This window comes from Propithecus coquereli, unplaced genomic scaffold, assembly GCF_000956105.1.
Source record: "Propithecus coquereli isolate 6110/MARCELLA unplaced genomic scaffold, Pcoq_1.0 Scaffold13, whole genome shotgun sequence".
NCBI lineage: Eukaryota > Metazoa > Chordata > Mammalia > Primates > Indriidae > Propithecus > Propithecus coquereli.
The window spans coordinates 5,650,164-5,663,197 of record NW_012137191.1 but is presented as its reverse complement, the minus strand read 5'-3'; the positions used below and the strand labels follow the sequence as shown (position 1 = coordinate 5,663,197).

At 40.9% G+C, this 13,034-nt stretch overlaps 1 protein-coding gene across 1 annotated transcript in view; it reads right to left on the bottom strand.

Moving 5' to 3' along the window:
- Positions 1-12,287, bottom strand: part of PRICKLE1 (prickle homolog 1 (Drosophila)) — a 105,920-nt gene extending 93,633 nt beyond the window's left edge. The window contains exon 1 of the mRNA XM_012638459.1: positions 11,996-12,287. The gene's annotated coding sequence lies outside the window, so the exon portion shown is untranslated. The remainder of the gene's footprint in view (positions 1-11,995) is intronic.
- Positions 12,288-13,034: the final 747 nt, after the last annotated feature.

Below are 13,034 nucleotides of genomic sequence, written 5' to 3'. Positions count from 1 at the left end.
ACATTTGTTATTTATTATCTATTCCCCTGAAGTTAAACCCTCCAAATCCAGCATTTTAGAATCAAGTGAATTTTCAGCTTAAAAAATCATTAGCTTCCTCATTTTACAATTGAGGAAACTGAGGCACAAAGTGGGTAAGAAGTCCAGAAAATCAAGTGACTCATCCAAGGTCGTATGAAGGTAAGTAGTCGGAGAGGCAATAATTATCTAAAAGCATGTAATATAAAACAAATATAAGCATGGCAACATTTATGAAACAAGAAAACATCATCAAACAATTTTGGGTAAGCTACAAGTGCTTGCTTACTTTCTCTTTCTCTTGTTCTTTCTTTCTTTCTAAAATTTTAACTACAAGCATTCATTTATTTAGGAACTGCCAAGCCAAAGCTCCTTGGGAAGCGTCTTGAACTATAACAGGCAGCTTCCTCATCAGTAAATTGGGATAACCTTGGTTAGACCTGCACACAAAGCTGCAGTGAAGACAAATGAGATGAATCTGAAAGTGCTTTGTGTACTTCGGAGGTATTAGCCTTGTTATAGTAAAGAACTCCCAAGTTAAAACATGATAATTTCTGGACAAATAAGTTGGCTCAGCTTCTTAATAGGAAAACTGACTCACTGCCAATTTAGCCCTGGAAACTGAGACATTAAAATAATAATTTCAAGTAATGAGGTTTCCCAGCAAGCTGTTTGAATCACTTAGAGGATTAGCTTTTCACCCCTGGAATTTAAATCAGGAGATTTCTTGAGTGAAAGACAGTCTGTCATCCACGTTTTAACAGACATGGCAACACCACAAGCCTATCTGAAGATGCTACCTATATGCTTTTTAAGGTTAGAGTAGCATAGGTGCATTACGAAGAAGGAGGTCACATAGCTTCCTTGTTGCAAATATTAGATTTTCTATTAATACCACATCCCTTTGCTATATGATTACATTTCATTGATCACTGTGGGGTGGGGAAAAGGAAGGAGGGATGTTTGACCAGCCTCTTTCCCCATACTCTATCACATTTCTCTGGCTTTATTCAGACAAGGGGGCAAACAGCTCCGAAACTCCACTTCGGCTGCAAAAATCAAAACCTCAAAAGAAAAAATCTCTATCTCCTTTCTAAAACATTTTTGTTCAGATAAAAATGAATACTGGCTATTATTTGTTTTTATTTTATATATAACATTAAAATGGTCCGCAAGTGTCTAACCTATAAAAATGAAAGGCTGTTTGCCAACTTTATTGCCCTATTTTAAGAATGAGATTATAAGCTTAGAACTGTCTAACTTTCTCAGCACTAAATATTATTAGATTGGGAGCAGTTATTTATTCTTCAGATATTTATTAAGCACCTACTATGTGCCAGGCACTACTCTAAGAGCTGAGGATAAAGCAGTAGACAGAATACTATATAGTACAGAGGCATTTTCATGGAACAGTCAGGTATAAAAAGTAAATATCTATCTAGCTAAGTGCTACGGAAAAAAAGCACAGGTTAAGGGGCTTGGGGAGTGCTGGGTGGTGGCTGGGAGAAGGCAGGGATGCTGCTACTTTATAGAGTGTGATCAGGGAAGCATCTCTGACATCAGATGACTTTTGAGCAGAGACATGAAAGGATGGATGAGCCATGATCCCACCTTGTCCTTTAGCTTGAAGTCCAGCACAAACAAGATTAGCTGTGAAACTTCAGAAAAGTCAAGCCTACAAATATTAAGGCTTTATACAATCCTCTGAACCAGCTCTCAACTTATTTCAAATGATCCTTAAACTGTTTAGTTACAGCTTAATCTTTTTCCTGATTAAAATGCCTCGCAGTTCACATCATGACTAAAAGAGAGAGTCTTCCTGTTACATTGTGTAAACAACCCAAGTAGATAATTCAGGTAGAAATTTCTACTCTGAGGCCCTGATTATTTGATTTGGCAAAGGGCATACACTAGGAAAAAATGTGCTGAAGCTAGCCGATTTTGCTACTGGCAATGCGTGTACAGTGAAAAAGTCCAAAGGAGATTGGAGAGTTATCCAAGTTTTAGAATGACCTTTTTTGTTGTTGTTGTTGTTGTTGTTTGAGACAGGGTCTCACTTTGTCACCCAGGCTAGAGTGTAGTGGCATCATCATAGCTCACCACAACCTCAAACGCCTTGGCTCAAGCGATCCTCCGGCCTCAGCCTCCCAAGTAGCCAGGACTACAGGAGCAAGCCACCATGCCCTGCTAATTTTTCTATGTTTTGTAGAGGTGGGGTCTCGCTCTTGCTCAGGTTGGTCTCAAACTCCTGGCCTCAACCTCCGCCTCTCAAAGTGCTAGGATTACAAGCATGAGCCACGTGCCTGGCCTATAATGGCCAGTTTTACAGTTCTTTTAATCAAAAACAAAACAACCCCCCCCCCCACAAGAATGGAACATACAACAGCAACAAAAAATCAAGTAAACTAGGTAAGTATCAAATGTCACCTTTTATTTGTACTATGTAGACACAGCCATCAGTAATATCGACTGGTTTAATTTCTTTTTATTTAGTCTGTTTATGTTCTACAGTAATGGCAATAATTGATAATGATAAGAAATACTCATAATTTCAAAGACAGAAGAAGAAGCAAAGAAACAAAATGGGCAACAAACTGTTTTAATCAATTTCCACATAACTATGTAACCAAGAATTTTCCCCTGATTGATAATCAAACTTTCAGATGTGTTACAGTTATTATGAGAAAAACTGAGAGTGTTTATCATGTTTTATTGAGCTTCTCTGATTTATCTTATCTAGAACAAAAAATACATATATATTGGGATATGAATTTCTGTATGGATATAGACACTTTTGAAATATTATACTTCATGTGTTATGAAATCATGATATGGCATGGAATCATGTCTATAAAAGGATCAAAGTAATTGCTGGCTATAAAAAGTAATTATAATTAGCTAGTTTAAAAATTACTTCACTAATCCAAAAAAGTGAAAATTGGTATTTCCATTGTTGAAAAAGACAAAGGGCTTAAAGGCATAGATAGATAAATAGATAGATCTACATAACACTTTATTAAAGAAATTTGTATTAATAAAGATTTAAAATTTTTGATCTTTATAATTCAAAATCTTTAAAAATACGACTTAAAATTGTAATAAATTTATACATTTGTCATATAAGTTTTAAAACCTTCATGGTGATATGGATGGGTACACGTGATATTTCTTAAATTGACACATATGTATGGCCACAGAAAATTGAAATTCATTCATTCAACAAATACAAGAGATCAAAAAGTAAGGAAACATAGGATAAACTTATTTTTCAACAGTTTGTTAATTACATTTTTGAATAATATGCTCAATATCTTTTTTGTCAACCTTCAGATACCTTTTCAGGTAAAGTACCTCCAAATTTAAAGCAATGAGACCAATTGTTAATCTAGGGGGAAAAAACACAATATATGCACTATGGAGTATGCCCAAAGTCTAGAAGCATAAGAAAAATAATGTATTTATTATGCTGTTTTTCAGATAAACAATTAAACTCATTGTTTTAAATTTGGAGGTGCTTTACCTGACGAGTGTCTGGCAGTTGATAAAAACACACTAAGCATATTATTTGAAAACATAATTAACATTATATTTTCAAAAAGTTTCTTGATCTTTTGGGCTCTGCGTATTTGTCAAGCGTCTACCATGCACTAGGCACTGTGTTAGGCGTTGGGTATGCCATGGTGAACATACACGGTTGCTTGTGATTACCATGTACTCACAGGCGCAGAACATAGATCTTCCCAGAACTGGGTTAAAATGACATCTAACTGATAAAAAAATAATACTTCTCATCTTTATTATTATACTAACAACAATATGGCTCAGTGGGGAAAAATCAGTATTCATCTACGATATTGATTTGAATCATTGAATTAAACTTATTACAGTTAAAATCCTTCCATATATCAAAACAAAAGGATTTATATGATTATAATACTGATGATCAAATATCACTAATGGAAAATGAAAAAAATGACATCTATAATATTTTGAAAGTAACATTAAGAATAAAAGTAGCTACTAAGAATGAGTGAATGAACAAAAGAGAAAGAAAGGAAGAAAGGAAAGAAGGAAGAAGGCGAGAAGAGAGGATGGAAGGAGAGAGGAAGGGAGGGAAGAAGAGAGAAAGAAGGAGAGCGGAGGGAGAAAAAGAAAGGAAGGCAAGCAGTTCAGTCTAGTAGGATTAGGAAGACAGAGTTTTTCAACTGGAAGGAAATCTTAGACATCATCTAATTTAGTGGCTCAACAGCAGTTGTGCTTCAAAATCACCCGAGAAGCCTTCTCAAGCTAAATGTGCAAGACCCCACCCAAACCTGCTGCCTTAAAATTTCTGTATATTTGTATTTTGAAAAGCCTTCATAGGTATGTAGGATTTAACTTTTTGATTTATATGCACTGATCTAGCCTAATTCCCTCATTTTATGTATGAAGAAACTGAGGCCCATGAAGGCCGAGAGACTGACCTGAAATCACACAGCTATTGTCTGAGTTTTCTGAATTTGAGAAAAAGACTTTAGAAAAGTCAACTTTTTCAGCACTGTTATAGCACATCACTACTGTTCCACTACTGTAAGAAACAGGATAAATGGACAAAGCACTTTGTCAAAAGTTACTAAACCAATGTAAAAAAGTCAGTTTCTACAGGCAACCCAAACACAAAAATAACAGAAAAGACCCATCATACACTGTAGTAACCTGGTTGCTTCCTGCCTAAACAGCCACATCAAGCTAGTTTAAAACATTCCCACACAAATATCATTATTCCTATCAGTTTTTCATTTCAACATGGCAATGAATAATAATTTCAGTTTCCATGGGTGAAGAGGGGGAGACGGAGAGCGATTTTTCTGGTTTATTCCTAAAAATGCAGAAGGTTAAAAAAATATGTTTCCAGTACCTCAATATGGAGAAGGCCTGGTCTGCTTTTAACACGTTTGGCAGTACTTGAGGACACGTTTTTGGCTATTAGCCTGCCAAGCTGTTTAAGCTTATAGAAGCCCCACAAAGGGAACTTATATGATTAAGTTAGTTAAACAAAAACATCTTCTCTGTATATTTTATTCCCTCCCCTTCACAGTCATGAAAACATAAAAGGCTAAAGCATTTCAGAACTAGGTGACGGGGGCAAGTTATTTATCACTTCAGCTCCTCTCTCAAGGCTTGTGTAAATAAGAACTGGGGCAACTCAATGAAATTATTCATATGATCCTTGCAGTGAACAAAGCTTAGCATCAGAAAGCAGTTCAAAATTCCTACGAAGCATATGTATTTTCTTACAAGAAACATCTGTGATTCTCTAATGCATTTCAGATCTAACTTTATCTTTCTAAAAATTATGTAACGTGCATATACTTCTAGCTCTGAACATACTTATTAATTACATAGTCACAGAAAAATTTAAAATGTCATCTTTTTGATACATATTATAACAAGTATTTCGACACTAGAGCACTGAACAGTCTTCTTATATAAAATCTAACAGTTCCCTAAATGGTTTGGAAGAGATATTTTAAAGCAAAACAAAAATATCACACTATCTAGCCCTTTTTCAGATCCTAAATTAGGAACTTGGATTATTCAAGCATGTAAATAGCATCGTTGGAAAATCAATTCCAGTTAACAAGTTATGAGTTTCTTCAGCAGATTACCATATTATTTGCTTATCAGCGAAATAAAAGAAACAAAAGAAGTAGAAGTGCCCTTGGTGAACCGATAACATAGCTTAAATCAGTTTACTATTATTAGACCGAAAGAGTGGTGTGTGTGCGCGTGTGTACACAGAAGGCAGCATTTTAACTAGGGCAGAGGAGCTGCCCAATATAGAAAAAGGTTTTAATAGACTTTCTATTTCAACCATAATTACTGTAGGTTTTGTCACTATAGCAATGGGCTTGGGTGGGGTGGGTATGTCTGGCAGGCTGGGGTGCTCGGCTGATAAAGTAACATAAACCTCATTTTACCTCTAGTTGAGCAAATTTCCTCCAAGTAGGTTTGCCTAACTGAAAGACAGTTTCCAAGGATAAAGGGGATTAAAAGGAAAACACTAAGCATCGGTTGGTGGGCACTTCTTCACAGTACACTGCTATACTAAGATTAACCTCACACCTCTCCTAGGTTTGATCAAAGGCCTCCAATAGCGTTAGTTACTGGTAGTACTTTGGATTTAGGCAGTAACCTAACCTCCAGGATTTCAATGATCCCTAGCAGCCTGGGTTAATTTCAGCTGTCTCTACAGGGGCTACATGAAACATGGCATTTACAAATTTGGATTATACAGCACTATTTATTACATGATGGAAGATTTCCAAAAATGCCAGAAGAGATGTTGGCATTTACGCAAGTCAACTACTGTTCAACCCAAAGAAGCACTATATTCTATAGGATGTTTTTGCCAGGATTGAAAGAGCCTATGTGAAAACACCTTAATTAGGACCATCTTAGCACCTCGCCTATTGGATACCCTCTAGCTCTAGGTGTTATGTTTCAGGTAGGCCAACAAACTGTCTTGGAAACAAAACTCCTCAGTCCTCTTCCCAATCCATTCACTCCAAGTCCTAAGAGTGTATATTTTCTTATTTTCAGATTTAATAAGTCCAGTATATCTGGTAGCTACTGAAAGATTTAAACGACCACCATTTAAAAGGGTTTCAGTGTTCAGAGATTTCAAGCCCACAGAGGAGGCCAATTTGGAGGGTTTACTTCCTGTAAAATGGTGAAATGATTTGCTGGCCCACCTCACCCCACATCCCTGTTTTAAGAATATTCTTATTGATCTCTCTCTACCCTTTTAAGTTTTTTTTTTAACACCTTTTCATGGACCCACCAAAAAGTAGAGGAATCTGAAAAAAAAAGACAGTATACCAAATGGTCTCCACTGACCTAAAAAGATAATTATAATGATAGGTCCCTAAAGAGGAGGAGGGGAAAATTTGAAAACATTAGCTACTTACAATATGCTATGAGATAACCTTTCCCCCTTTTTTTTCTTTGGGGAAATCCAAACTGCTGTGCAATGGTTCTTTAAAATTCCTTTATTAAAATGTCTGTTGTGGCTGCTAAAAGCAAATAGCTATCCTAGAAAACCAGAGTCAATATTTTATCACATGAAGTGGTGGCTACTTTACATTAGACTTTTTTTTTAAGGCGACAAAAATGGGGGGAAAGGTAGTTATAAAAAACATCACAGGAAACCAAATAGCCTTATTTAAATTAAAAGCAATCACAGCCTGATTCTTGGAACACACTTTGAAATGCTTTTTGGCATGCAGCTGCTACATGCCGCCAATATTGTGTGTAATTGGAAACATTTCAAACAAAATTGTTACCAAAGTCAAAGACCATAATTGCAAGCCCTGGGATCTGTGCCTCTGATAAAAGAAGGGCAGCTGAGCGAGAGCATACAGCACGTAGGAGTCTACCTATGGGGTCTGCATCTAACTGCAGTATTTTCACTGCATTATTGACAAATCTTTCTTTCCAGAGATGGATGAGAAAAGGAGAGAAACATACGCAAAGCAAAAGCTGTTGGGTGCTATAAATCAAGCAGCTGGGACAAAACTCCTAGAAAGGAGTCCATGACTTCAGTACTAGAACAACTGAAATAACACAGCTCTAACTTTTTTTCTGAAGTGTAATCCACTAGAAATGAAAGGCATCTCTCCCAAGAGTTTACCCCAAATCTACCAGGGAGAAAAATACAACTGCAGTTGAATTGGTCAGTTGATTTTTAGGATCACTTAGGACCAAACTTACAGACAGGCGAGTAGAAAGTTAAGTAAAGGTAAATGACAGCTACTTGCTTCTTTACAGCTCTAAGTTTTAAAATGTTTACCTTGGCTTCTGCCTGGCTGATACTTTCATTTTTATTTTAAGGTAAAATCTCTCTTTATTGAAGAATGAACCTAGAAAGGTCTAATCAGTTTAGGCTGGGCAATCATTCTTGTTCCTGGAGAGGTCTCTTTGAAAATGACCAAAATGCATTTAAAGTTTAGTCTAAACAAGTACACAAAACAGAGACACAGGAAGAATTATTACATTCTTTTTGAGAAGTTTGATTCCCCCACCCTTTCCCCTATAACTGAAAATAGTGCCTGTGGACCAGCAGCTCCGAAATGGTTCTTGGAAAAACTGTGTCATTCTGGCATACAGAAAAGTGATCTGATTATTCTATTGTATCTCTGAGCCAGAAATATCATGACATTAGCATGTTCCAACTTGTAAAGCGTGTCTCTTCCCATTGTGACTCCTTCAGAGAGTGGGGAAGGGGGGAAACAGAGGCTTACCCGGACATCCCATGTAATCGCAGGCTCAGCTTTTTTCACTGTTCCAAAATGTTCATTTACCAACACCCATGTAGTCTACCTCCTTTGGTCCTTTGTTTCAGGAGGACCATAAACAAGTAGGTAGGTGTGGTTCCTGGTTCCTGGGGGAGCTGAGACACTACACTTCTGTGTCCAGAGGTGGGGAGGTCAGAAGCTCGGGCTGCTACAATTGCCCAGATGCCATCCTGGTCCTTGGCACTCTGTGCTGGAGTGCTGGCTCCATATGCTGCCTGAGGTTTTGAGGAACTCAACAGTGCAGGACTTGGCACCGAGATTTTTCCTTCCCTCTCTCAATTCGTTTGCTCACACCAACCTTCTCAAGACAATTCAGTAATCTTTTATTCTGTGACCAGAAGAAAAAGAAGTAATAGTTCCTTAAAACACCAACCAACCACCAACCAACCAAGAAACACAATTCGTTTACCTCTCTAACTCCTTCTCTTTATTGTGAAATAATTATACATGGATCTAAGCAATTTTAATATTCTTTCACTAATAAGCATGAAATAATTGATATTATTTTATATAACATGGAGAAAAAAGAGACAGCTATTTTTCTAAGGGGGAGGAGTCTATACCAGTCAAATGACATCTTTAACATTTTTATGCACAGATGAGGATCCCTTTGACTTTTTAAATTACTTTTTTTTTTTTCAGAGATGGGATCTCACTATGTTGCCCAGGTTTGCATTCAAACTCCTGGGCTCAAGTGATTTTCCCACCTCGGCCTCTGGAGTAGCTGGGACTACAGGTGTGCCCCATAGTACCTGGATTTTCTTTCCTTCTTTAAAAGGAAAAATTTACTCTTTATAAATTACTTTAACCAGGAAATTAACTGTAGTAACTAGAATACAAGTAATGATAATCTTTACTGAAGATAGTTAAAATTAGACAAGCTAACATATAGGTATAGGCTATGAAAAGAGTTACTTAATTACTGGAAAATATTTTTAAAGACTCGTGTTTCACCTCATGAGTATTATAAACACTCAATGAACTCTTTGTATTTTGCTTTCAAATAATTATATGAGACTTTAGAGAAATTATCTTACAATGCCACTTTTTAAACTTATATTTCAGCTTACTTTTAAAAATCCTTAATCAAAGAAACTACAAAATTTAACTTTTTTGTTCTTTTTATAGTTATCATATGAGAGAATATTAGGAACAACAGACTTTTACCCATATCTGATGCTAAACTTAACAGTTCATCTATTAACCCTATAATGGTTCTTTTTTTCTCCCCAGCTGATATTAGATTTTATTTGGGTGACCCAAAATGACTCATCATACCCCTTCCAGGGACAAAGAGTGGTTCCACAGACCTTGATTATAAAAACATAATAAGCTTTTTAAGCTTCATTGGTATTACTAGCAGAACTGATTGAATCTGTCACTTTAGTAAAATATATCACTTTTCTTTTAAAAACCTATCAACCAATAGGCTCACTCAGTGATAAATCACCAATTAGTACCAAATTAAGGATGGAAAAATTAATTTACTAAATCTATTAACTCACATCAATATGTCTATCTCTATGAACCATCCAGTTTGGCTTCCTCCCTCCCCCCTCCCTTCCTTCCTTCCGTTTTTCCTTTTTGAGGCTTATTCATAAGAATGAGTCACTATGTCAGCCATGACTTATTAAAATTACAGATTTTTGAGTTCATCAGCAAGTGTGCAAACCCTTAACTGTGGGTAACATCCATTTATTTGTAGCACCTTTCAGTTTTAATATGTAGAGCACATGCATTTTTAACCTTTAAATCCTTTGTATAAACATTTCTGGAAGAGCTTGTGAAATATCTCCTTCTGTGTTTCCTGACTCGTCAGTTGATGGCATTTAGAAACCCTCTGGTACCAGCAGGTGCTGTATTTTGCTTTCTTCAGGCTCCAGCTGGGCTACAATGACAGATTCCTGTCCGAGGCCAAATCCAGCCACCAAGGCTAGGACCACATTGAAGGCAAACTAAACCAGGCTCCACCAGACAGCAAGATAAATGGCTGCTATTTAAGTTTAAAATCCCCTGGTGGGAGTAAATATTGTTCCAGAGAAAAGGTTTGACAGATATTGCGTCATCCTTATAGAGCTGTCTTGATTAAAGCAGAATCTTTGGATTAAGTTGATGCTCAATTCAAAATGTATCTATCTTGCTATCACTGGATTTTTTTTTCCTTCCTAGAATCTGAAAACATTCATACTGTTGGGGATGGTCAAACAAGGCTGCCGCCTCCCAAGGGGCTAGAGTCCACTCCTGATAATAGAAGGCGGCTGAACATTGACACTTCACTGAGGATAACGGAGACAGCAAAGGCTTAGTGGGAAAAGGCCAGTTGTCACCTAAGTGACAGGCAACAGCTGAGCTCACACATCTGGAGCCAGACTAGGGCAAACATTAGCAACCCTCACCCGTCTACACCTTGGGCCTGTCTGGAAAGACAGATGGAAGTTCCCTTTACTCCAAAAGTACATTAAAAAAATATCTGATGGTGAACTACATCAATTACATAACATCAGCGGCAGACACAGCCTTCCGAAGTACGGATTAAAGTGAGGCGGTAGATAAAACTGTATGCGCGAACAGATACAAGATACAATTTCATTAAGTATAATTTGTCCTTCATAAAAATCTATCCTAAAAGCACATAGGTATGCATCCTTTTTATAGCACAAATGCATCTGCACTCCCCAGCAGAGGCACGATTTTGACATGTTCCTTTCCTTTAGGCCGGTTCCCACGGTGTGTTCTTCACCTTGCTCATGGCCGCAGCTCTGCCCTGATATGCTTTTTAAAATCAGCAACCAAACGCGTTTGGCTTGTGATCCTGAATCCTCCTTAGGCAAGCTGGAACTCAGTGTGATGCCAGCCTTCCTCCCTCCCGCCCCCACCCACCTCGTTCTTCAGCCTCCTGAAGACAATCTGTGGACAATTTTCCCAAAGTCTCCCAAAATAACACAGTGCTGCCAAAAGTCAATGGCGATGCCGTTTGTTTTTCTTAGAGGGCAATGAAAATTTAACAGCTTTCTGCTGCATCCTGAGTCCTAGTCCTGTTAATTATTAACATGCCTAGTTTCTTCAACTTTTTCTGCCTAAAGAGAGGAAGACGCTCTCATTCTTTTCTATATACGTGCTACATACAGAAAACAACACAGGGGGGGCGGGGGGCAGCGGTGGGAGTTGATGCACCGCTGGCAGAAAGCAACTGGCCCTTTCCCCAGCGCCGTCAGGACAGAATCAGGACCCTCCCTCCGGACGCCAGTAGGTGACAGGCGATCCTAAGCGGCGGAGACACACCAGCGCACCCTCGCCTCCCAGCGCCCCGCATCGCCGCGACTCTCGGGCCCCTGGTCGCTCCCACGCAGGAGAGAATCAAGGGAAGAGCTGGCTGTGATGCCGCAGGCAGGAGCCGTGCGGGCTGCCTATCTGAAGCCCTCTTGGTGCTGCAGCCCGGTGTCTGCTTTCACTGCCCACACAGCCCAACGAACCGGTTATGCCCTTCTCCCTTATTTTCTGCCACACCGACCCAGTCTGGGTGTCACAGACGCCCCGCGGTGACAGCGAAGGTGCCCCGCCTTGGCCCTGCGGCGATCGCCCCCCACCGCCGCGCCGCAGCCCCCTCGGCAGACCCCGCCAGGAGCCGGGCTGCCACTCACCCCGCGCGACGGAGAGAGAACTCGGCTGGACGGTCCTCGCGCCGCGGCGGGTCTGCGGAGCTGCGGTCCGCGGCGTCAGGGGTGGGCGAGGGTGGGCAGCACGCGAACCATCCAGAGCCCGGACAGTCGCCGTGCGGGCGGCCGCGCGTCTCGGCGCAGTCAGCGCAGGCGGCGCGGCGCTGGCATGTTCGGGGCGCGCTGTCGGGCGGCGGCGGCCGCGGGAGGCGGCGCTGGCAGCAGGCAGCAGGCAGCAGGCTGCAGGCGAGTGCGCTCCTTCTCACGAGCCCCGCGCCGCGGCGCCGCCGCGCACCCCGCCCTCTGCTGCCCGGTCCGGCGCGAGCGAAAACACGGAGCGCGGACGCCGCCGCGGGATCGAGGCCGCTGGGCGCGCGTCCCCGCGCACCCCCGCGCAGCCCGAGAGGCGAGGTCGGCGCGCGGATCCGGCCGGCGCCCGGGCGCGGGGCGGCGAGCCGGGCAGAGTCTGGCTCCGCGCGCAGGCGGCGGGGCTGGGCTGCAGGCGGGTTATGCGCTAGGAGAAGTTCACCCAGGCGCGGGCCAGGCTCTCAAATACGGCTCGGTCGTCACCTCTGCTCCGCCTCCAATTTTATCCCCCCCCGCCCCCCTTTTAAAACCAACAATCCTGATGAATTGAAAGACAGGAAGGGTGAAGGGGGAGAAAAGACAAACCCAATTTCCTCTGATCAAACGGTTTGGGGGTTGCCTATTTGAGTTCCTTTTCCTTTGGTGTGGGTATGCAGAGGGATAGTTAATTAAACGCTTAGATTCTGCCCGGCGCGCCCCGCCTCGCTGGGGACCCGTTTGGACTCGGTCCTATCTTGTGTGATCCTACAGGTTCGTCGGAGCCTCTGCTTCGAAACTAAAGGAGTGATATTTCAGAGCAAGAAGCCAAAGATTCGGCCTCTAGTCCGTTCCCTTCCCTGCCTCGACGGCCCTGGTCGTCTCAATGCCAAACTCGGGGGGGCGGTGCACCCCAGAACCTCAGCCCACCCCACCGTCCCGAGCCCCACCCAAGTTAGCG